Here is a 27,530-nt window from a genome sequence, read left to right as displayed (position 1 = left end):
CCATAAACATATAAGAAACCTACAGAACTCCCAATAGATTGGACCAGAAAAGAAATTCCTCCTGTCACATAATAGTCAAAATACCAAATGCACAAAACAAAGAAAGAATATTGAAAGCAGTAAGGGAAATAGGTCAAGTAACATATAAAGGAACACCTATCAGAATTACACCAAACTTCTCACCAGAGACTATGATAGCAAGAGGATCCTGGGCAGATGTCATACAGACCCTAAGAGAACTCAAATGCCAGCCCAGGCAACTATATCCAGCAAAACTCTCAATTAACATAGATGGAAAAACCAAGATATTCCATGACAAAACCAAATTTACATAATATCTTTCTATAAAACCAGCGCTTCAAAGGATAATAGATGGAAAACTCAAACACAAGGAGAAAACTACACCCTAGAAAAAGCAAGAAAGTACTCTTCTTGCAACAAACCCAAAAGATGATAACCAAACAAATATAATTCCACATCTAACAACAAAAATAAAAGAAAACAACAATCATTGGTACCTAATATCTCTCAACATCAGTGGACTCAGTTCTACAATAAAAAGACATAAAATAAGACTGGATACATAAACAAGACCCAGCATCTTGTTGCATACAGGAAACACGCCTCAGTGACAAAGACAGAAGCTACCTTAGAGTAAAACTGTGGAAAACAGTTTTCCAAGGAAATGGTCCCAAGAAACAAGCTGGAGTAGCAATTCTAATACTGGATAAAATTGACTTTCAAACAAAAGTTATCAAAAAAGATAAAGGAGACCATTTCATATTCATCAAAGGGAAAAATCCACCAAGATGAACTCTCAATCCTGAATATCTATGCTTCAAATATAAGAGCACCTACATGCATAAAAGAAACATTACTAAACCTCAGAACACATATTGTACCTCATACAATAATAGAGAAAGACTTCAACACCCCACTCTCATCAATGGACGGATCATGGAAACCTAAACTAAACAGAAACACAGAGAAACTAACAGAAGCTATGAACCAAATGGATTTAACAGATATCTATAGAACATTTCATCCTAAAACAAAAGATATACCTTCTTCTCAGCACCTCATGTACCTTCTCCAGAATTGACTGTATAATTGGTCACAAAGGAGGCCTCAACAAACACAAGAAGATTTAAATAATACCATGCATCCTATCAGATCACAATGGACAAAGTCTGCTCTCATCAAGAACAAAAATGACAGAAGGCTCACATACATATGGAAGCTGAATAATGCTCTACTCAATAATAACTTAGTCAAGGAAGAAATAAAGAAGGAAATTAAAGACTTTTTAGAATTTAATGAAAATGAAGACACAACTTACTCAAACTTATGGGACACAATGAGAGCAGTGCTTAAAGGAAGAATCATGGCTCTGACTGCCTGGAAAACGAAACAGGAGAGAGCATACATCAGCAGCTTGACAGCATATTTAAAAGCTCTAGAATAAAAAGAAGCAAATATACCCAAGAGGAGTAGAAGGCAGGAAATAATCAAACCCAAGGCTGAAATCAACCAAGTAGAAACAAAAAGAACTATATAATGAATCAACAAAACCAGGAGCTGGTTCTTTGAAAAAATCAACAAGATAGATAAACTCTTAGCCAGACTAACCAGAGGACACAGAAACGGTATTCAAATTAATAAAATCAGAAATGAAAATGGAGACATTACAACAGAAAATGAGAAAATCCAAAAAATTATCAGATCGTACTACAAAAGCCTATACTCAACAAAACTGGAAAATCTGGAGGAAATGGACAATTTTCTAGACCGATACCAGGTGCCAAAGTTAAATCAGGATCAGCTAAACCATCTAAACAACCCCATAACTCCTAAAGAAATAGAAGCAGTCATTAAAAGTTGGTCAAGCAAAAGGGTCCAGCACCAGACGGGTTTAATGCAGAATTCTATCAGACCTTCATAGAAGACCTAAAACCAACACTGTCCACACTATTCCATGTTATAGAAATAGAAGGAGCACTACCCACCTCCTTCTATGAAGCTACAATTACACTTATACCTAAACCACACAAACATGCAATGAAGAAAGAGGACTTCAGGCCAATCTCCCTTATGAATTTCAATGCCAAAATACTCAATAAAATTCTTGCAAACCAAATCCAAGAACATATCAAAACTATCATCCATCATGATCAAGTAGGCTTCATCCCAGGGAGCCACAGATGGTTCAATATATGGAAAGCAATCAACATAATCCACTATATAAACAAACTCAAAGAAGAAAACCACATGATCATCTCATTAGATGCTAAGAAAGCATTTGACAAAATTCAACACCCCTTCATGGTAAAAGTCTTGGAAAGATCAGGAATTCAAGGCCCATACCTGAACACAGTAAAAGCAATATACAGCAAACCAGTAGCCAACATCTAACTAAATGGAAAGAAACTTGAAACAATCCCACTAAAATCAGAGTTTAAACAAGGCTGCCCACTCTCTCCCTACCTATTCAATGTACTACTCGAAGTCCTAGCCAGAGTAATCTGACAACAAAAGGAGGTCCAAGGATACAAATTGGAAAGGAAGAAATTAAAATGTCATTATTTGTAGATGATATGATAGTATGCCATAAATTCCACCAGAGAACTGATAAAAAACTTCTGCAAAGTGTCAGGGTATAAAATTAACTCAAGCAAATAAGGAGCCTTCCTCTACTCAAAGGATAAACAGGCTGACAAAGAAATTAGGGAAATAACACCCTTCACAATAGTCACAAATAATATAAAATAACTTGGTATGACTCGAACTAAGTAAGTAAAAGATCTGTATGACAAGAACTTCAAGTCTCTGAAGAAAGAAATTGAGAAAATCTCAGAAGATGGAAAGGTCTCCCATGTTAATGAATTGGCAGCATTAATATTATAAATAATGGCCATTTTGCCAAAAGCAATCTACAGATTCAATGCAATCCTCACCAAAATTCCAACTCAAGTCTTCATAGAGTTAGAAAAAGCAATATGCAAATTCACTTGGGATAACAATAAACCGAAGCTAATGAAAACTATCCTCAACAATAAAAGAACTTCTTGTGGAATCACCATCCCTGACCTCAAGATGCATTACAGAGCAATTCTGATTAAAATTGTGTGGTACTGGTATAGAGACAGGAAGGCAGATCAATGGAATAGAATTGAAGAGCCAGAAATGAACCCACACAACTATGGTCACTTGATCTTTGACAAGGGAACTAAAACCACCCAGTTGGGGAAAAAAAAAACTATTTTCAACAAATGGTGCTAGTTCAAGTGACAGTCAGCATGTAGAGGAATACAAACGGATCCATTCTTACTGCCCTGTACCAAGGTCAAGGAAATTCAGAGACAGAGTGGAGCATTCTCTGAAGAAAATGCCCTCCAGAGACTGTCACACATGGGGATCCATGCCATATATAGACACAAAACCCAAACACTATTGAAGAGGCCAAGAAGTGCTTGCTGACAATTGCCTGATATAGCTGTCTCCTGAGAGGTTCTGACAGTGTCTGACAAATACAGAGGAGGATGCTAGTGTCCAACCATTGGACTAAGCATGGGGTCCCCAATAGAGGAGTTAGAGAAAGAACTAAAGGAGCTGAAGGGATTTGCAATCCCATAGGAAGAACAACATCAACCATCCAGACCCACCAGAGCTCCCAGGGACTAAACCACCAATCATAGAGTACAATTGATGGACCCATGGCTCCAGCCACATATGTAGCAGAGGGTGGCCGTGTTGGGCATCAGTGTGAGGAGAGGCCCTTGGTCCTTTGAAGGCTTGATGCCTCAGTGTAGGTGAATGCCAGGGTGGGGAGTTGAGAAGGAGTAGGTGGGTGAGTGGGGAAGCACCCTCAGAGAAGCAAAGTGAGGGGGAATGGTATAGTGTGCTTCTGGAGAGGGAACCAGGAAAGGGATAACATTTGAAAAAGTGTTGAAATAAAGAAAATATCCTGTGAAAGAAAAGATAAAAGAAAAATACAGTCTCTCATTCTGTTGCCTGCCTTTGGGACCCTTTCCTCTTACTGGGCTGCCTTGTTTAGCTTCAGTAGAAGATGTGCCCAAACTTACTGCTACTTGATCATCCAAGGCTGATCGATATCCTTGGGAGGCCTCCCATTTTCTAAAGTGAAAGGGAGGACTGGGTAAGAGGTATGGGATGTTGGGGGAAGGACCAGGAGGAGGGGAGAGAGGGGAAACTATGGTCAGGTTGTAAAGTAAAGTAAAGAAAGAAAGAAAAAACCCAACAAAATCAGTAATCATAATAGATAAACAAAAGACAAGTAAGGTACAAAAATGCCCAAACAAAGCATTATTGAGACAAAGCATCACCAAACGTTTGAGTTCATTTTTTAAATGGCTATCTACTACTTAGCATGGAGCCTCACCTGTGTGGTTTTGTACTCCATGAGATTCCATAGGAGAAAACTATTTTTCTTTTGGCAGTGGTTGTCAGTTAGAGATGGCTTCTGGTTTAGGGATTGGTACTTGTGCCCACTTCTCTTCTCAGCACTGGGATCCCATTTGGCTTAGACCTCTGATGGCCCTGTACATGCTGCCATAGTCTCTGTGAGGTCCAATGAACTCTTTTGTGTCTAGAAGGCCTTATTTCCTCCAAGTCTTCCACTCCCAACTGGCTTTAACAATCTTGCTTTCTCTTCTTCTGCTTTGTTCCTTGAACCCTAAGGGGAGAAATTTGATAGAGACATTCCATTTATGACTGACTGTTTCAAGATCCCTCACTCTCTGAACATTGTTCAGTTATGGGTTTCTGTATTAGTTCCCATCTGCTGCAGGAAGGGTCTTATCTGCTGCTGGTTGAGATAGACATCAGCTTATGGATATGTGGAATCATTTTATTGTAAAGTTTCATTAGCAGGACAATAGTACTTGGTTTTCCCCTATGTTCATAGCCTATCTAGTCTCAGTTCTTGGCCACTCAAGGCAGTGAGATTGGTTCCATCTCAGGAAATGAGTGTTCAATCCAATCAGACAATGGTTGGTTACTCCCTCAACTTTAGTGCAACTACTGTACCAGTGTATCATGAAGACAGTTTACCATTGTAGATCAAAGGTTTTGTGGCAGAGCTAGTTTTTAGCTTTCTCCTCTGGAAGCATGTGGAATACCTTCTATTACCATAAACATTAGTTAATAATCGTAAAAGCCATAGGTAGGCATTGGGTAGACTTCTTCATGTTCAGTGAGTTATATAGGTACTGTCTATCTAAAGCAGAAGGGCTTTATTATGAGTGTGGAGGGCAATCAATAACCTTGGAGATATATATATATATATATATATATATATATATATATATATATATATATCATACGGTAGTAGGTTTTTATATAATCCCTCAAATGGCTCTTAGTGTTAGCTGTCCCTCCCCTTACTCCCCTGTTTTCCCACCCCTTCTTTGTTAAAGCCACAGTTTTCACCTTCCCCCTATCTCTCCATAATTACATATTCTATTTCTACACCCAAAGTGTTCCTTCCCTCCCCTCTAGTCCCATACAGTATACATAACCTCTGAGACTATATAGGTAGTAGCATGGATGTTAAAAGTACAAGTGCTAACATCCACACACAAGAAAATACATATCGTATCTGTCTTTTTTGTTCTGGGTTACCTTATTTCATAGTATGAATGCACTATATTTTCTTTGTCCATTTGCCTACTGATGGATATTTAGGCTGTTCCTAATTTCTGGCTGTCATAAATAGAGTAGCAATGAACATGAATGAACAGTTGTCTCCATAGTGGCATATGGAGTCCTTAGGGTATATGCCCAAGAATAATATAATGGGATCTTAAGGTGAATCTATTCTCATCTTCCTGAGGAACAACCACACTGATTTCCATAGTGACTGTAAATTTTTCACTCACAGCAACAATGGATGAGAATTCCTCTTACTCTACACCCTTGCCAGCATGAGCTGTCATTTATTTTATTGATCTTGGCCATCCTCACTGTTAATAAGATGAAATCTCAAAGTAGCTTTGATTTGCATTTTTGTTATGACTGAGGATGCTGAACATTTCTTTTTTCTGAGTTTTCTGTGTTTTGTCTTTTGAGAATTTTGTTGAGACATGTGCCACATTTTTAATTGAGTTATTTGTTTTCTTAACGTCAATTTTTTCATCTTTTATATATTTCAGAAATTAGCCCTCCATTGTATATGTAGTTGGAAACAATAATTTCATATTCTGTAGCTGGCTGATTGATGATGCCCTATTCCATACAGCAGCTTTTTGGTGTCATGAGGTCCCATTTATTTATCATTGATTTTGGTGTCTTTGCTGTCAGTGTTCTGTTGAGAAATTCCTTACCTGTGACAGTGAGTTCAAAATTATTCCCTACTTTCTCTTCTATCAGACTTATTTTATCTGGCTTTACGGTGAGATTTTTAGTCTATTTGGAGTTAAGAATTGTACAGGGTGGAACACAGGAATCTATTTGCATTCTTCTACATAGACAGCCATCTAGTTTGACCAGCACTGTTTGTTGAAGATGCTGTTTTTTTTCCCCAGTCTGTATTTCTCACTTCTTTATAAAAAAAGAAATCAGGTATCACTTGGTATATAGTATATCATTCATTTCTTGTCTTCAGTTTGATTCCACTGGTCAATGTATCTGTTTTTTACCAATACTATGCTGTCTTTAGTATGATAGCTCTTGAGTGAAATTTGAGTTTGAGGAGGGAGATGCCTATCACAGTTCTTCATTGTTACTCAGGATTGTTTTAGCTACCCGTTTTTGTTGTTGGTGGTGGTGGTTTATTTTTGTGTGTCTTTGAGTGTTTCAACAAGTATCTAGAAATTTTTCTTTTAGTTTCTATGGAGAATTGTATTATAATTTTGATGGAGATTGTGCTGAATTTGTATACTCTTTTTGGTAGATAACATTTCTTAATAATGTTTCTCAAGTTACATGTATTCACTAATTATAAAATTGTTCTAGTATTTGCTCAATCTGTTACAAGTTTAGTCTTTAAAGCACGGAGTCCTTCTGCTCAGACTCATCGGCAAATTACTGAATGAATTTTATTGCTGTTTAACTTTTGCCCTTCCTTGCCATGGAGCAAATATGTACATATACAAAAAATGTTGGTAGTTTTATGAGAATACACCTTTTTATCCCAAATTTCATCTGAGAAATCCTGCACTTAAAAAGAAAACTGGTTTTTGATGCACAAGTTTCATAGGCCTTGAAAATATTTACATCATCAATGAAAAATGTTTCTGATAAATGCTTTCTGGGAAACTCTAAAGTATCTGGGGAAATCTTTCATCTGTAGTTATTGTCTCCTACAAATAAATGAACTTAGCCTATGCTTACCAGTTATCTCCATATCTACCATGTTACAAAAGAGTCTGTATGTGGTCACATTTGTGCATTTGTGTGTATATGTGGGTGTATTGTATCATTGGGTAATCCGAGTTTTGGGGCTAATATTCACTTATCACTGGAGGAATTTCTTTTCTGGTCCAATCTATTTGGCATTTTGTAGGCTTCTTGTATGTTTATGGGCATCTTTCTTTAGGTTAGGGAAATTTTCTTCTGTAATTTTGTTGAGGATATTTCTTGGCCCTTTAAGTTGGGAGTCTTCACTCTCGTCTATACCTATTATCCTTAGGTTTGATCTTCTCAATGTGTCCTGGATTTCCAGGATGTTTTGGGTTAGGAGCTTTTAGCGTTTTACATTTTCTTTGATGGTTGTTTCAATGTTTTCTACAGTATCTTCTTCCCTGAGATTTTCTCTTCTATCTCTTGTATTCTGTTGGTGATGCTTGCATCTATGACTCCTGATCTTTTTTTTTTCTAGGTTTTCTATCTCCAGGGTTGTCTCCTTTTGTGATTTCTTTATTGTTTCTTTTTCCATTTTTAGATCCTGGATGGTTTTGTTCAACTCCTTCACCTGTTTGGTTGTGTTTTCCTGTAGTTCTTTAAGGGATTTTTGTGCTTCCTCTCTAAAGGCTTCTACTTGTTTACCTGTGTTTTCCTGTATTTCTTTAAGGGAGTTATTTATAACCTTCTTAATGTGCTCTATCATCATCATGAGATGTGATTTTTAAATCCAAATCTTGCTTTTCTGTAGTGTTGAGATATCCAGGATCTTCCTTAGTGAGAGAACTGGGCTCTGATGATGTCAAGTAGTCTTGGTTTCTGTTTCTTAGGTTTCTGCACTTGCCTCTGGCAATCTGGTTGTCTCTGGTGTTAGCTGCTCTTGCTGTCTCTGATATTGGCTTGACTCTTCTGTAAGCTTGTGTCAGCACTCCTATAGACCTGTTTTCTTTCAGCCAGATCTGAGTTCAGAGAGCTGTGACAGAGGGTCAGCTCTGGGCTCAGGCAGAAACAAGAAGGATCCTGTCCCAGACTGCTCCTGGGTTCCTGTGTCCGGAGGTCTCCAGGTGGGTTCCTCTTAGACTAGGAATGTAAGCAGAAGTGGTGGTCTCCCCTGAGCTCTCAGGGTTGTCCACACTTCTGAGAGTCCCGCTCTCTTCCCCATAGGATTTGGTTACAGAGAGCTGTGGGGCTGGGTGAGCTCTGGACACAGGAGAAAATTGGAAGAATCCTGACCCAGATTTTTTGGTTTGTTTTTGTTAGTTTTTATTTTGTCTGCTTTATTTTATTCTTGCTTGTTTTTTTTTTAAATTTTCTTTTCTGCAGGACAGAAAGAAGGTGCAGAGTTGAATAAGTCAGGGTATGGGGAGGATATGGGAGGAGATGATGACAAAAAATCATTATCAAAATATCATATATGAAAAGATTCTTTTCAATAATTAATTAATTATAAAAATAAATGGTATCCAGCATTGTGAAATGGAATTTTGCATGGAAATGAGTCAGGAAAGGCTAGAATTTACTGCAATAATTATCTCAGTGCCTAGAAATGTAATTACATCTCTCTCACAGGGTATATTCATCACGGGTTAGCAAAGGGAGTTTTCATTACCTAGGGACCCAGAGAGTGAAGAATTGCCTATTCCTCCTATCCAGTAGTCAGCTTAGTGGAGAAATGAATAATTTGTAGAACTTCCCAAAGATAGTATGACATTCCCATTGGGAGGTAATATATCACTTTTGTTTAAAGCTTTCTCATCAGAGTTGACCAGACTACTCCACCCAAAGAAAGTCATGGGGGCTAACAGATGCAAATTTATCAAGGACTTGAAATATGGAAGTTAAATGCTTCCTGTCAAAAAACATTAGTGACTAACACAAAATAGGATTGCAATGAAAGGAAGAATATTTATAACCTTCAAATATCAAAAATTAAAGTCAAATATTTACCATGGGCATATATTTGGTATCAGTATAAGTGTCATCTACCCGGAAGCCAGAAATATAAAAATAATATTTGATTGTGAGAAATAAAGAACCCAAGGGGAGAGAGATGAAAGGTCTCCAACTGACAACTTCCAAAGCAAAAATAGTTCTCTCTACTGTATATAGGACCACAAGATGCAATTTGCATAAAAGTAGAAGATCTTCTGAATTCTACTGAGGACTGGCAAGTGAAAAGTAGGCCACACCATAATTTTATCAGCACACATGAAATGTTTATTAGAAGCTAGTCATGCACTGCTCAGTTTTTTTGTGGCTATTGCTCCTTGTGAGTTGTCTTGATACATTTACTCAGTCTTGAGTAAAAACAACAGCAGCAGCAAAAATATCTTTGGGTAATATTTTTATAGAAATTTAATTCTACTTTTTTTTCATGCTGGAGATATAGCATAGGGCTTTCAGTGTGCCAGGTGAACGTATACCACTGAGCTATACCCACCCAACCCCAAATTTGACTAGTATTAAGGAAACACATCAGAATGTTTTAACTAGCCAAACTCCTTTTGTATATAAGAGACGGAAGGTGGTCATATTATCTTCCACCAGATTACATTGGCTGACAAATGTCATGAAAGGAAGGGCACCTCTTGCCCAGACACACAAGAAGCATATCATTTCTTCTTACTTAGCAAACAAATTATGAAATATCTGAGGCTGAGATCCCAGCTCATCCCTGATGTATCTGAAGATTCTTACTATCAAGTGAGTGTGGCCTGTTACCTTTTCAGATAACCAGACATTAATTGCTGTCTACCGACAGTATAAAAAGTGTTTATCAATATGTATATATTAATTTACATAGCTTCTTAATTTTTGCCTAATTTATTCCATTTGGAGAGTGTAGAAAAATTCCTGTACTAATCAGTACTTTCTAATACAGATGTTATACTTCACCAATATATTACTACTTAACTGTGGCTCTGATTTTAATTGTGAAATGTCTTAGAAATGTCCTTGGTCCATTGACATAATTTTATTTTGTCAAATTCATATGACACATAAGAAAGTCACTTAAAAATATAATTATCTATCACACTAAACTCTACAGAAAAGGGCAAAATGATAAATAAAGCTGGATACGAACAATGATCAGACATACAATAGCATCACGTAAATTCTGAAGATATGGACCAAAAATCTACTAGTGCTCTCAGTAGGTAGGCATCAATACAAACATGAGAAACCTGAAAGTGACCAAACACGTGAATACAATATTACAGCCAGAAGGAAATTAGAAGACAGCTTATTTTATAATGAGGTAACTGATATCTATATTAATTTGAGGCCTTTCTTAAAGTATTGTTTTTAATTCTGGTCTAAATCAAAAATTAAAAAAAATAGCCTCCATCTACTTCTCTTTAAACTAAAGTATGAGGTTGTGTCTCCTAGCAACATAAGAAACTACAAGCTTAGGCTCACACAACCATGAATGCTGAATGTGAGCTTAACATAGGCAACACCAACAGCCACGCCAAAGTGGACATGCCAAAGCCAAGACCTCAATCCTACAGGCAACCAGAGAAAGCTGAGAGCAAAAGTGGTCATCCATGGGAAGAGCACACAAATTAGTGTGTCTCCTAGCAACATAAGGAACTACAAGCTTAAGTTCACACAACCATGAATGCTGAATGTGAGCTTAACATAGGCAACATCAAATGGTCTTACCAAGTGGTAAGAAAATATTCATAAGATAGCATTATAATGGACTGAACAGTATATTTAGAAATGTATATGCATATATATGCATGTACATCATATATATGCATAATATACAAATACACATACATAAACACAAACATACATCATATACATATATATTATATACATATACTCATACACCTACATATACACATATATATACATACAAAAACAATTAATGAAAAAAAGATACCATGAGTTTGGAGGAGAAGTATATGGGAGAGTTGTATGCAAGAAAGGGAAGGAAGAAATGTGGCAATATGTTAATGTCAAAAATAATACAAAAACAATAAGAGTAGTAAGAATTTCAGTTAAGTTTTAGTTCTTATTTTTACACAGTCCCTACTGATATTGCAAAGGGCTTTATAAAGCACGCAAGAGGGAAGGCATTTAATTCTGAGGAAAATTCTCATTCCATTAGAACTGAAGAGTCCTCATCATCACTCACTTACTGCTTAATATACTGAATGAGACTAAGGAGATCATTTTGCAAATTCAACAGAATTTGATTATTCTCAGACTAGAGTTCCTGTCTTAAGAAAAGAGCTGTCCAAATTATTCTTTTGTTCTTAAAGTCCTAGATAAGAAGAATTGTATCTAGTCTAAAACGCTACCATGTCCAATTCCAATTAATGGGAGAAATGTGAAAAGTTGACTCATCAAAGACTTTACGTGTGTGTGTGCGTGTGCGCGCGCGCGCGCGCGTGTGTGTGTGTGTGTGTAAAATATATATATCACATATACAATAAATTTCATATGTATTAAGAAATTTATTTTTTTCAAATTAACTTCTGTTTTGTCCTTTTTCATTACTTTTATTTTTTTTTCTTACAATCCATTCATTGTCCCCTTCCCAGTCTGCCCTCCCACAGTTCCTCACTCCACTCCTCCCTGCTCCCTGTCTCCAAGAGAATGTCCCCTCCTGACAGGCCTCCCCACTCACTGTGGCTTCTATTCTAAGAACAATTTTAATTGCCAAATACAACTGATAATGTAAGCCTACCTAAGCAAGAAGAAGGAGAGGGAGAAGAGACGGATGAAGAGGAGAAAGAGGGAAAGAAGGTAGGAAAGGTGGAAGGAAGGAAGGAAGGAAGAAAGAAAGGAAGGAAGAAAGAAAGAGAGAGAGAAAATGAAGAAAGGAAGGAAGGAAGGAAAGGAAGGAATCTTGTTGGATCGAATCTGAACAAATAAACCTATTTCAAATTTTCCAAATATTTTAATTATTTGACCATATTTATTATACTAATGAGTATATTAATTTCACAGAAATGTTGTTAACTTTGTTCGTTTGTTTGTTTGTTGGTTTGTTTGTTTGTTTGCTTTGGTGTGTGCACTCGGATGGCCCGGAGTTTACTTAGCTGCCTGGGAGGTCACTGTGTGAGTGTATAAAGGGTGTGTAGGGACTGGCATGATTCTCCCAGAACTAAAACAGGGCCCTTGGGACATGGAAGCAACAGGAGTGCTAGGCTTGGCACACAGGCAGGATGGAGGTCACAGAGGGTGTGGATTGGGTGTTCTAGGGTGGAGAGACCCTTCAGCAGTACAAGCTAGCTTGTCTCAGAGCCTGGGGTAACTCAGGGTGCAGCAAGCTGGGGCATGTTGAGCTCTGGCTGCTGACTAGAAGCTGAGTACCAGAATTGGGAAAAGAAGCGCCTCTGGGTAGCCTCTTGACATGACCATAAAAATGTGGCTGCAGACAGGATCAAGTTCAAGGTGACTCCATAGTGAGCTGTGAGGGGGCAGGTCTGTGACTCCCATTCAGGAATACGTAGTCAGCTGCCACCACTCCTGGATGTTCGCTTGGATCTGTCCAGTGCCATTTTTGTCAAGAGACTTGAAAGCACGGAACATGGCATCCAGTCTGACCAAGCAGCTGATGAAGTTATCGAAATCTATATTCCCGCTCCCATCTGACTAGCGGCGGAAGACCATGACCATGTCCTAGAGGTGCTCATTCAGGTGGAATCCTGCTGCCTCAAAGGCCCCTGGGAGTTCATGGCTATCAATGGTCCCTGATCAGTCAGCATCAAAGCGTTTATATATATCCCGCCACATTTTAATCTTGTTCCAGAGGTACTTGAATTCCTCAAAGCCCAGCTTGCCTGTGGTGTCACTATCCATAACAGCCACCATGCTCTGACAAGTGTCAATGCCAAACCCATCAGTTTTCAGATCGGGTGTCTGGTCACGACCTGTTGAGGATACTCATGAGTTCTGTGGTGTTGACCTCCATGTCATCTCCAGCCAGCTGGACAAAAAGGTTCCTGAACTAACAGACCCCTTCACTCTCGTTGGCCTCAATATTAGAGTAATGGCTACATGGAGGTGGGGCACTCAGGGTTGTACTGCACAGCAGCCTCGTTGATGGGATGGTGCTAATGACTCCACCCAGGACGCCACACATGGCAGTTCCACCGCTGCCAGCAGCTCCACTAATCAGGCCTCTGAGCACCTTCCCCAGGCTCCCGCCCAGACCCCTGCTTCTCCCACCTCCACCGGCCCTTCAAGAAGGAGTTCAGCAAGAATGTTATTGCAGCTGAATGGAATCCTGAAGTCCCTGGTCCTGCTCCCCTGCTGCAAAGCCTCCCGCTGTGTCCTGTTAGGGTGTTGTTAACTTTTTAAGTGATACTAGATTGATTTCTGAATGAGTTACTATGAATTTTATATATAAGAAAGATGACATTGTATTTTAAAAGATTCATGTAACACAAAAGAGAAAACACTGTTAATTTCAACAGGGGTCTCTATTTTGTTTTGGTTTTGGTTTTGGTTTTTGAAACAGGGATTCTCTGTATAGCCTTAGCTGTCCTGGAACTCATGCTGTAGACCAGGTTGGTCTGGAACACTCGGAGATCTGGCTGCCTCTGCCTACCAAATGCTAAGATTAAAGCCATGTGCCACCACAACCCAGCCAATATTGATGTCTATTTATTTAGTGTTGCTACTATGTTGTACAAATGGTTTCAGTGCACCCATTCTACCCTAGCTCTCATGTGTGGGGGTATGTTGGAGGAGAAATAATTCAACTATGGTGTCTGCCATTGTAACCTTAGGGAAAAAAACAGATTATATGAGGTCACTAGGTTAGAGCCTTCGTGATGAAAATTTTCTAGTAACTTAAGAAAATGAGGAGGGGGCAGGACACACATACATACATATGCCCCCTCCCTTAATGTATGAGCTCCTTTACCCCTTGGGAAGCTGTCAACAAGAAGTGTATCTATTGCCTGATGTGGTTGCTCAACTTCGGACCTCACCTTTGGAGTCAAACAAACATAAACTTGTTTTCTTTAATGTATACATGTTTAGAACCATAGTCTGTATACTGTGTTTGGAAAGAGAAAGAAAACAGACATAAAAGAACTAAGCCCATAGCATCATGATCTTGTTCCTCCTACCAATACTGCAAAAGGTGTTACTTTACTCATAATGACATTTTAATAAATCACCCAAGAATCAAAGTTAGGGAATTCCACATTTGGTGTATACATTAATCTGATATCCCCGTGGTCTGCCTCTTCTGTTCTTCCTTCCCTCTTTTTGCTCCATTTTGAACCAGGGAAAATTTTCTAGAGTAATACACTTTCTCTTCTTCCCATCACTTCTCCTCCAATCATGAATCCTCCACTTTCCTTACGTTTTTCTCCACCTCCTTTCATTTGGAAAATATATTTCCTTTCTTTTCTTTCCAGATCACCTTAATATTTGAAATAATAGCCAATGGCTAATAAGCCAACTTCGGCTGAGAACACATTTTATTTAGTTTGAACCTGTTAAACAGTTTCAGTACTGGCAACAAACCTGTTCCTACTGCACAAGTTCAGGAAGCATTACAAGGATAAGTCATGAAAACAGGATAGAAAACACCCTTTGATCTGGGATGATTTCCTGGTGCTCATAGGTAAATGTAGCTTGAATCGAAATAAAAGTCCAGATACAACAAAGGATTCTACAATGAAAGAAACCCTTTGATCACATTTACAAGCATAGAAATACAGCTGTAACTGAGAAGTTTGCAAGGGTGCTCATATATTCCCCTCATATGCTGTGTGGTGATCATATGACAGGCTAGATATCATGCCATTCAAATTAATTTACCATGACTTTTCCCATTAAAAATAGCACCACTCCAGCCCCAACAATACTGGCCACTACCATTATGAAATTCTACATGGATTTTTCGTCTACCTGGAGACTGACTTTAAAACCTTTCAAAGTGCACCTCTTCCACATTTTCTGTTTATGCTCATCATTCCACACTCTAAGAAAAGTCATTCTCTGGAGCTCTGGTAAAAGCTGTAGCAGGGGAAGAACCATCTGGTGACAGATTGCTACTTACTAATTGTGCAAATAATAATCACTTACAATCTTCTGAACTCATTTCCCATGTGTTTTAAATAAGCAGAGTGACAATAGTTGCCTCACAGCTATGAAGAATATTGAACTATTGAACTTTTCTTTAATCTCTAAATTTGAATTGTTTATACCATACTGTGTTATTAAAAAAACTAATCATATATATTACACACACACACACACACACACACACACACACACACACACACACACACACAGGCCCACATTCCTACCCTGGGCTCAGATGCTACACATGGCCATACGGCCTCTTCACCATGATAACACCATGTTCTGTACCTGTGTATCAGTAGTTGTTACATGATGTAAGGAAATTGTTCCTTACCCAAAGTCATTATGGTATTTATAACAGAATATTCTGGTTAGCATTTTGTTTTACTTCCATTTTTGCAACTATAACCGACTGAAAATATGTGTTTAATTTATATATGTGTGTATATGTATATGTATATATTTCATATATATAAAATGTTTGCCCTAGGAGTTTTCACTAATCATCATTTTGTGTTAATTTTTGTAAGCATAATCTTTGATTGTTGATGAGTTTAAAAGAACTAACTCCTGAAATCTAATGGGTCCAACAAGAAAGCAGAAAATTAGCATAAAACTACAGAAATTAATAAATGCACAAAAGATGGCATCTAAAACTCGAAATAACACATGTGCTCTAACGCTTGATTTTTGAGAAATTAATGAAGGGGTTATTATGTCTTGTGGAAAACAAAGGAAAGGGTTATTCCTGTCCTTGTCTCCCACACATATCTTCAGTGGGTTGCAGTTGCAAAAATGGGAGTAAAACAAAAATCTAACAAAAATTTACCATTCTGTTGTAAACATCATAATGATCCTGGGTAAGAAACTATTTTCTTACAAGAGGTAATGATTTGTAATACTTCATGATACTCACTTCATAGGATATGCATAATTTTTAATATTTAGCTTCCTCATTTTGAGTAAGTTTTAGAATGAATATTGTTAATTTCTACACACAAAATGAGAAAGTTTGCCTGGGATTTTATTGAGGCAATAATGAGTTTGATAGAACTTCCATATTTCCAATATTGAGTTTTGTCTTTAGTTGTGTCTTCTTCATTTGATGATGCCTATGAACTGAAGTGGGATCTTTTGTTGGATTTATTCCTACATTTCTACACAGGCAAAGACATGTTCTTGTTTTGGTTGTCTCGTTTTATATTTTCTTTTCTTTCTTTTGCTTTTGTTGTTGTTGTTGTTGCTGCTGCTGCTGCTGCTGCTGCTATTGCTTTTGCTTTAGTTTTTAATCTAGGGTTCTGGGTATATAATTTATAGTGACCTTGAATTCTCTCACAATCTGCCTACCCCAACTTCAAAGTGCTGAGACTACCTGTATGTGCTCCCATACCTGACATGGAACAGACTTAAAAGTTTTGTTTCCCCTCTGACCCTTAAAGGAAAATATATTACTAATTCAGATTTAATCAGTGGCCTTCTTCAATGCTCTTCTGCAAACAACTTATCTTCAAGTTTGTAGATGGTAGGACTTTTTATGCACATTGTAAAATGAAATATTTATTTTTGATGTTTCAACTTTTAATTGGATTCTATTCCAGCTTAAATGACAAGCAAGTTGGTAAGTAAAAATGATGTTAAGAATACTTTCCTGTTTGTTTGTTGTTTGTTTTGCTCTCAGATGGAATTGTTTCATCATTAATCAGATATATATTTGATTCTGTGATACTTAATCCCAACTTGGTGGGATTTGGAATCACAGGAGAAGCATCTCTAGACTTATCAGTTTCTAAATTGGTTTGAGGTTGTAAGATGTACCCTAAATCTCTCTATTTCTGTCTCTGTCTCTCTGTCTCTCTGTCTCTCTGTCTCTCTGTCTCTCTGTCTCTCTCTCTCTCTCTCTCTCTCTCTCTCTCACACACACACACACACACACACACACACACACCACATACCAGCCCTCATTTCTTCCCTAGGCTGAACTGCCCTTTCTATTCTTGCTCACATGCTACACATGGCCTTCCAGCCTCTTCACCAGGATAGCCCAATGTTCTGTGTGTCAGTGGTTGTTAAGGACAATACTACAACTCTGCCTAGGGTGACTGAAATGACTGATCCTTAGTGCTAAGGAGAGCTAAAGAGATACATGACCCATAAACTAATAATCACCTCTTGCCTTGGCCCTGCAGTTAAGGCTACTTCTGATCACCCAGTCTGCTGCAGAGATGCTGTCCTAGAGGAATGATGAGACTCATCTGCCCTGACATATCCACCACTGTACCAGTGAGAAACAGCATACTTCTCTTCATGAACAAGCATAATATTATGGGAAGTTACCACTGAAACAAATAAAGGATCCTGTTTTATTTTATGCCCTATGCTCCATCAAAAGAACATTTCCAATTTGTTGATCATAGACACGGCATATCTGATCTTGAAACTGACAGAAGACAGTACTGAAAGAAAACATTTTCTCTGAGCACACCACTTCAGAGAAAGCAGCCAGAGTAGCACCATTCAATATATCCTGCTTCTGCCCTGAAGTTCCTACTACATCAACGCCTACAGCTGGTATTATTCCAGTCTTTGCAGGAAACTTGAAAGAAGAATTGCTTACAAGATTTAGAAGTAAACAGGAAATAGCGTCATGATGAAACTATGGGGAACAATATCTCACTAAACTCCTAAAAGTGCTAGCTCGCTGCAAAAGAACTGATAAATCAGACAACACTAAAACTGAGGGCTTTCACTCATCAAAAGAACCCTTGGGGAGATAACCAGACAAGCTCTAATTGTGAAAAAACTTTACAATGCATTTTTAATAAATAGCTGGTGTCTAGAATATATAAATAGAAAAAGAATACTTCAAAAAGTTGTGAAAATAAGCAAAAATAACAAGCCTTTCACAGAACAGGAAACAATATTTGGCAATAAAAGTATAAAACAGTGCTCAAATTCATTAGTGATTACAAGAATGTAAATTAAAACCAGAGGAATAGCATTATGTTTCCATGGGGTTGTCAAATTTTAAGAAATTTAAGAATATCAGCATAAATATATAGCAATGGGGATTCAGATAATGAGGCTATAAATTGGCACAGCTATTTTATTAAGACAATTTGGCATTATCTATTAAACTTTAGCATTTATACATCCTCTTTTATATTTGTACACACATACAGAATCACACATACACATACACACACATACACACACATATACATACACACACATCCACATACACACACACACACAGAATCACACACACATACACATATACACACATACACATACACACACATAAACATACACACACACACACACACACAATCACACACACACAAAGGTTATGAAAAACAAACACAAATCCTTTGAATCCCTTAACGATGTTGCATGCCAACAAGCCCAAAAAGCTTCCAGGAAAACATTACTTCCTTAATATTCAAATTATGATACCAAACATTGGTAGCCAACGTGGGAGAACTCTTAGGGAATTTTAAGCAGCACTTTTAAGAAAATTCAGAGCTTATAGAAAATAGAAATGAATTCTTACTGTAACAGAGACATTTAATAAAGACATGGAAACAGTATATAAATTCTTGATCTGAAAATCATAGGAGGTATAATTTAAATTGATAGTATTGAAAACAGGGGATGGATAAAACAGAAGAGTTCTAAGAAAGACTATTGGAAAGGACAATTAGAGGCAATAAAAGAAAAAGTAAATCAAGAATGTAAGCAAGAACTTTAGAATAGTGACAATGGCGTAATATCTGTGATATTTAGAGTTTAAGGGTTAACTAGAAAATGCCAAAGGAGTACAAAGCTTATATTTAATATGTTTTTATATTTTTTAAGCTTTTTTCTAAGACTGAGTCATATGTAGCATAGGCTGACTCAAAATTTCCACATAGCCATGATTGACCTTAAACTTCTGATCTTTCTGCCTCCTGAAAGTTGGGATGATAGGCATCCATGACAGTGCCCCACTTGTGTGATGCTGCATATGCAGTCCCTGGCTTCAGGAACACTAAGCTGCCATAGCAGCAGCTACTTTCACTCGGTATGGTAATTATACATACTTTCGGGGTGCCATGTGACATTTCAATATAGATGTGCGTAATTTCAACACCTGTCATCTCATGCAGTTTTCAGTGAGTACTAATCTTATCAATAAATACATGCAAAAGAACTTCATAAGCCTAAAGGATATAAACCCTTAGTACAAGAAGGTCAACTCAACTAATCTACTCCAAGGTACTTTATAGCAGTGGTGTCAAGGATAAACAATAAATATTCTTCAGGATTGCAAGAAAGAGAAACTAAGCTAACCTCATGGAGTGAGTGATGCTATGCATCACAGTGGAACTCTCAGGAGGTTTCGCTTCACAGGCCAACCGAGTGGGCATGGGGCTTTCACAGAACTGAAGAGAAAACAAACCGTGAACAATCAGTCCAGCAAAGCTGTCTTTTGTGAATGGGTGAGAGACAAGACCGCAAATACAATCTGAGGTATTTTATATAAAGCCACCAACCAGACAGATGTGTCTGTCCTGTGAGAAATACTCAAGGAAGCTCTCCACGCTCAAAGAAATGTTGGTAGCTAAGGTGAAAGCGTGGGAAGATACAAAGCTCACTGGCAAGACTAACCAAAGAAGGCCCTGGGTTCGATCCCCAGCTCCGAAAAAAAGAACCAAAAAAAAAAAAAAAAAAGACTAACCAAAGAGAGAATAGATGTGATATTATAAGAATAGTACATGCATTTGCGTCTTTAGTAGAAAGACTAAAACCGTTGGTCCTATTGTTTCTTGCCCATAAGGCAATGGGGCATGGAAGAGCAAAGCTGCTCGTTCCGTGTCAGGCAGGAAATAGAAAAGGAACATGCAGAAAAGTGAAAGGAGTGAGATACAAGACAGGCATTCAGTGATTTCTACCATTTCTTAGTATTTTAATATCTCCTAGTAATAATGTGATTAACATATAAATCCATCTATGTCTTAGCCCACTGGTGAACTTGAGTCCTCTTATTTGAATTACTTCCCCAAAGCTTTAACAATGTGTTTATTGGAAACAAACCCTTTAATACATGATCTTTTGGGAGCTACAAAATATCTGCAACCCTTATCAACAAAAAATCAAAACAAACTGACTGAATAAGTCCTTGACACATAAAGGAAGGCTATTAGAGGGGAGAAAGAACATCAACGACAACGATGGAAAATAAGCTGCACAACTACTTCCGTGGGACTTTCCCTAAACATCTATGACTTTGAGTGAGATAGATGAACTCATAAAAGTCATGAAGTCACTAAATAAAACGAACAAAAGTGTATGTTGCTTAGGAGAAATTCACACCCCACCCTGTGCTGTTATATACAATTGAAAGTGAAAGAATGGGATATATATTAATTAAAAATATAATCCTCAAGAAATTGCCAGTAGCCATACTTGCAGCAGATAAAACAGACTTTAAATCAAAAAAGATCAAAAGAGACAAAGAAGCTCATTATGTAATTCAACAGCAAGAAATAATTGTGTGTGTATTCAATATTAGAATACTCAAATATGTAAAGTAGTTATACTGACAGTTTTAAAGGAATAGATTCCAAGACAGACACTCTATTATTCACTTCCAGCAGCAGTTAGATATTTCAGACATAAATCGAAATCAGCATTAGATTTAGATTACACCTTGGACCAAGTAGACCTAGCAGACACAGAGAACACACACCACTTTCCAAACACTCATTTTTTCATATCAACACATACCATATTCTCCAATGAAACTTAAATGGCAACTTATATGCTAACAAAACAAGTCTCAATGAGTGCCAAAATTTAAGTCAATAACAAAAACCTTGAAATTATATGAATATATAAAGTAAACAACTTATTTTGAACACTCCTGAGCCAAGTGGGAAACCAAATTTAATAAATCTTAAGTGAAAATGGAGAGTAAAATAATACCAAAATCCATAGCATACATGTTAAAAATAGCACTGTAAAGGAAGTCTGTAGCCTACATTTTTCAAAATTCTCAAATACACAATTTATTGCAGCATCTCAAGAAACATGCAAGAAGAACAAATGAAATCCAAATTAGAAGGAAATAAATAATAAAGATTATGGTAAAAAGTAAATGAAATGAAGCTTACAAAGTACCAAATAACAAACCCGGTCCTTAAAATGGACAAACCCTCAACTATGAAAAACTAAGACTATAAAAATAATTATGATTATTGCAGCAGATGTCAAAAAAAGTCACAAGAGGTTATTATAAACAATAAAAGAGCAGCAAAAATGATGTAAAAGATTGGGCACATTTCTAGACACATGCATCTTGCCAGAATGACTTAATAAATAAAACTCAGATATGCCAATAACAAGTGACAAGACTTAACCAAGATTTAATGTCCCCTATAAGCAAGAGTCCAGGACCACATAACTTCACTGGTGGATTCTACCACACAGTTAAAGAAAGAGCAACAACAGCTCTCCTTGGGTTATTCCAAATCATAGAAAGTAAAGGGATTCTTCCAAGTACATTTTATTAAGCTAGACTTCCTTGTTATCAAGTAAGTCAGACAGAACAAGAAAGGAAACCACAACCATGATGACCTTAGATGCCAAAATTAGAAACATTATTCAGCATGATCCAACAGGAGTCTTTCAGAGAAGCACAAATTTTCATTGTAACATATGGTAATTTATGATAGAATTGAATTTTATTTTTTTGGTTTTGGTATATATAATATATATACCATATATATATATATATATATATATATATATATATGGTATCATTTGGCATTGTTTCATGATAAAATGTTAAACATATCAGTTATATGAGATACCTTAAGAAACTATAGGTCATTTACACTAGCTAATTTAAAAGATTAAATAAGCTGAAAGCTTTCGAAGTAAAATCTGGCATTGAACAGAATGTTCACTTTGACTGTCTATTAAAAAGAAATAACCTTAAGTTAAATTGACATCTTTATAGATGACATAATTTTATATACACAAAACTCCATTAAAAGTTATTATCTAACGAAGTAAAGTTAGATAAACTCAGCAAAGAATCCAAATTATATAGGTGAATTCAGAAAGATATGTGGTATACAAAGCAACTTGCTTTATGTTGATTACGTTATATAAACACAAATCATAAAATGCAATCCCCTGGTGATGGTGGTACATGCCTTTAATCCAAGCACTCAGGAAGGCAGAGGCAGGCAGAACTCTGTGAGTTTGAGGCTGACCAGGTCTATGGAGTCCTAGGGGAGCCAGGGCTGTTACACAGAGTAACCTTGTCTTGCAAAGCAAAAACAAAAGCAAAAACAAAAAATAAAATGCAATTCTACTCTAAGGTGCTACAACAACAATGAAAAGTACCTAAGAAAAATATAACCAAATAGATGAAAAATATCTGTAAAAGAAATTATTAAATATGTTTGTAATTTAGGAAAATATTGTAAAAATGTACATGCCATAATATAATTTATAAATTCAATGAAATTGCTACCGAAATACTAATCAAATTCTTCATAAAACTAAAACAAAATTAGATTGGGCAGGGAACCTCAAAACAATCTTTACCCAGCCAGACATGCAGAAAGAAAAACATTAAGTCAAAAAGAAGCTCTATATTGCCTAACTTCAAAATATACTACAAAGCTTTAGTAATCAAAACAGCATGAGGTTGGGATAAAAGTAGATACTAAACTATGGAAAGAAATTGAAATCCAAATAAGTAAACTCTTTTATCTACTGCCTTTTTTCTCTTATAAAGGCACTAAAAGGAAGCATTAGAGAGAGGACAGCCTTTTTATTAATTCATTTATTTATTTATTTTTATTTATTATTTATTCATTTTATGTCCCAATCACCAGGCCCTGTCCCTCCTCTACTCTCAGTCCCACCCTTACAAATCTGAATCCCCATTACTCTCCTTCTCCCCAGAGAAAAGAAAGTCCCTTGGGTACCTCCTCATCCTGGGACATCCAGTTACAGTAGGACTAAGCACATCTTCTCCCACTGAGGCCCAACCAGCAGTCCAGGCAACAGAGTCAGAGACAGCCTCTGCTACAATTGTTAGGGGACTCACATGAAGAAAAAGCTGCACATCTGCTACAAATGTATAGGAGGCCTAGCTTCAGGAGGGAGCATTCAGTCCCTGCATGCCCTTTGGTTGGTTCAGCCCCTTGAGCCCAGGTTATCTGACTCTTGTGGTGTCCTTGACCCCTCTATTCTATCCTCACTCTTCCATGACACTCCCTCAGTACCACATGATATTTGACTGAGGGTTTCTGCATCTGTTTCCAGCCTCTTATGAGACAGTTATGCTAGCCTCCTGCCTGCATAGCAGAGAATCATGAATAGTGTTAGAGATTATCTATCATACATGGGATGTGTTTCAAATTGAGCCAGTCATTGGCTGTTCATTCCCTCAATCTCTGATCCCTCTTTATTCTTTTGCATCATGTAGGAATGACAATTTTTGGGTTGAAGATTTTGTGGTTGGGCTGATGTCCCCCTATCTCCACTGGAAGTCAAGTCTGGCTACAGGAGATAATCACTTCAGTCTCAATATCCAGTGCTAGTAGGAGTCTGAGTTATGAATACCCCCACACCATCCCCAGAACCTATCAATTCCAGATCTCCAGTTACTCCTAGAGATACCCTCTATCTATTGCCATTCTCACGCCTAGCCCTCTCCCACAGTCCCTCCCCATACCTGATGAACTAGATGGATTGAACTAGAAAATATCCTGAGTGAGGTAACCCAATCACAGAAAATCACACACGGTATGCACTCACTGATAAATGGGTATTAGCCCAAAAGCTCAAATTGCCCAAGATACAATTCACAGACAATATGAAGCTCAAGAAGAAGGATGACCAAAATACAGATGCTTCACTCCTTCTTAAAAAGGAGAACAAAAATATTCATAGGAGGGGATATGGAGGCAAAGTTTGGAGCAGAGACTGAAGGAACGGCAATTCAGAGCCTGCCCCACATGTGGCCCATATATAAGATTGATGAAGTTAAGAAGTGCATGCTGACAGGAGCCAGATATAGCTGTCTCCTGAGAGACACAGCCAGAGCATGTCAAATACAGAGGCAAATGCTACCAGCAAACCACTGAACTGAGAATGGGACCCCCATTGGAAGAATTAGAGAAAGAATTAAAAGAGCTAAAGGGGCTTGCAACAATGCCAACCAACCAGAGCTCCCAGAGACTAAACCACTACCCAAAGACCATACATGGACTGACCCATGGCTTCAGTTGCAGAGGATGGCCTTGTTGGGCCCCAGTGGAAGGAGAAGCCCTTGGTTCTGCCAAGGTTAGACCCCCAGTGTAGAGGAATGTCAGGGGTCAGGAAGGGGAGGTAGATCAGGAGAACACCCTTATAGAAGAAGGGGAGGGGAATGGGATAGGGGACTTATGTTCAGGAAACTGGGAAATAACATTTGAAATGTAAATTTTGAAAAATCCAATAAAAAAAGAAAATGATAAAGCACTGAAGAGTTATGTTTTGCCTAACTTAAAGATGCAATGTATATGTGTATAATGACTTATCCTACTACTGTGTTGATAAGTAGTAACACTTTTACCCCACTCCAATAAGTAACATTTTTACTTTACAACAGTAGTTTTAAGGTTTCAATAAAGAAATGCCTCTACCCTATCAAACTTTCCCCCATTGGCTGTCTTTCTACATCAAATGATGTTATTATTTTTAGTTTCTTGAGCCCTTGGTCTAGAGTATTATATTTTTCAGGGAATGATTTCATCACCTTTGAAACATACTGAAAAATATAAAGCAATATGTGTAGGGACTTATCAAAGCAAAAACTGGAACAGACTCACAGTTATAACTCAGTTATAAGTTATAAAAACAGCAACAACGAATAGCACAATATTTAGGAACATGCTCTTAGAAAGGTGTGTTCACAAACACTTTATATTTTGGAACTAGGTATCTTAAAGCAGGGTGTGGTGGCACATGCCAGTAATCTCAGCCCTCAGTCGCAAGACCAGAACGATCATGATTTGAAGGCCATCCTGCTCTAGGTTACATACCAAGATCCTGTCTCAAAACTCACATGTGAACCTAAGGAATAACAATTATTCTATGGCTGTTTCTTCTTCCTTGTGCCTGAACAAAAAAGATGGGCTACCATCAAAACTCACTATTTCATCACGAGGAACTTTATTATTCTTCTCTGCTTAGGAGAATAACTCACCCTTTCAAATAGCATTTATCTGCCCATTCCAAGAATATTGCAATGTTCGCTGTTATCTGTAACTATTTAAGGATGTGGACTCCACCTACATCTTATTTTTAAATATAGTTTTAAAATATTACTTTAAAAATCTGTTCGGCTGCTGTTTCCTGTCATATTAGCCTTCTGCCCACTTCCCTAAAAGGACAGCCATCATCAGTTTTTATAACACCTCTCGGTACATTACATACAATATAAAGTTGACTACGTTAACTATTTGCGGGAATACAGTTCAATGCTTCTGAGTACATTCATCAATCTTACGTGAAATGTTCCCCAGCAGGCGCTTGTGTTTGGGATATTTGGTCCCAGTTGGTAGTACCATCTAGGAGACTGAGATGTGGAACCTTCAGCAGATAAGGTTTTTCTGGGAAGAAGGCGGTCACCAGAGGTTTGTTTTTCATGATGATAGCCCGATTCCTGCTTAGCCCTACTTCCGACCTAGGTAATTTCCTGAGATGTGAGAGTCATGAGTCTCAGTTACACAACCCCACAGCTACAAGCTCCTCGGTATCTTGACTTCCACACAACTGATGGGCTTCATTCTCTCAATCATAGGCCAGTACCAAACTGCTTCTTTGGGGTATTTTATCACAAGGACCGGAAATGTAGCTAATGCAACACTGCCGGGCAGTAATCACTGTCGCCATACTCACAACCATTCGTCTTGCTAGACAATAATGCTACTTAATCAAAAATAATGCTCCATTCTACCTTTCCCTAAGTAATCTTTCTCCTGACTATCTCCATGAATTGGACTATGACAAAAATGGAATTCCTTACAAAGATGGAGTCATACAGTCTGTGCCCTGTCCTTTTATATATGTTATTTCGCTTAACATGATGTTTTTAAGGGTCAGCTTTGTGGTAATGTATGCTAGAATTTTTCTTTTTTTTTTTTTTCTTTTTTTCGGAGCTGGGGACCGAACCCAGGGCCTTGTGCTTCCTAGGCAAGCGCTCTACCACTGAGCTAAATCCCCAACCCTAGAATTTTTCTTTTAACGGGATATTCATTATATGATATGATATAATATATTATATAATGTTATATATACATATATACATACATAAAGTATATATACATAAGGTATACATATACTTTCATTTTGCCTGTTGTAAATAATGTAGCTATGATCGTGGATTCATAAAGATCTCTTCAGGACCTGATTTTCAGGGTTTCTGGATAATTCTGATCAATAGAGTATGCTAAATTTAGTAAATTTTCAAAGAATCATTACTACCAGTGCGTGGAAGGTCTCCAATTTTGGACATGCTTGTAAGTTCCCATGTTTGTTATTTTCTCAGCTTTTGTTGTTGCTGTTTTGTTTTGTCTTGTTACTTTTTATTTTTTCATTTTGTTTGGTTTTGGTTTTGGTTTTGGTTTTGGTTTTGGTTTTGGTTTTGGTTTTGGTTTGGGCCTATTCTTCTCCTGCCGCCCAGCTTCATGCTGTGTCTGCCGTCTGACTCTGTGTCTTTACCTTCGCCTTTATCTCATCTTTAAGGACAAGTCACACTGAGCATCTTTCACTAAACTTACACAACCTTTGTCTTTCTGGAGAAACACATGTTTTAAATCTTTTGCCCATTTCCCAAACAAGCTTTTTCACTGAGTTACATGGGTTCTCTGTATGTCTTTACCAAATATATGGTATCTAAGTACTGCCTTCATGTTTTCTTTTAAGTCCATCAAAACCCTTTCACATATTAATGTTCTCGATATTCATCAAGTTCAACATGTCTGATTTTTAACTCATTACCTGAGCTTTGGAAAGCCAAATCCTGCAACAGGAACATCATTGATACACAATACTGGGCAAGA

At 37.5% G+C, this 27,530-nt stretch overlaps 1 pseudogene; it reads right to left on the bottom strand.

Moving 5' to 3' along the window:
* Positions 1–12,816: 12,816 nt before the first annotated feature.
* On the bottom strand, positions 12,817–14,361 carry LOC134479062 (calpain small subunit 1-like; annotated as a pseudogene).
* Between the last annotated feature and the right edge of the window lie 13,169 nt (positions 14,362–27,530).

Source organism: Rattus norvegicus, chromosome 5 (genome assembly GCF_036323735.1).
Source record: "Rattus norvegicus strain BN/NHsdMcwi chromosome 5, GRCr8, whole genome shotgun sequence".
In the NCBI taxonomy this organism is placed as follows: domain Eukaryota; kingdom Metazoa; phylum Chordata; class Mammalia; order Rodentia; family Muridae; genus Rattus; species Rattus norvegicus.
Note: the sequence above shows the minus strand (reverse complement) of the source record. Positions and strands in the feature narration are given on the sequence as shown.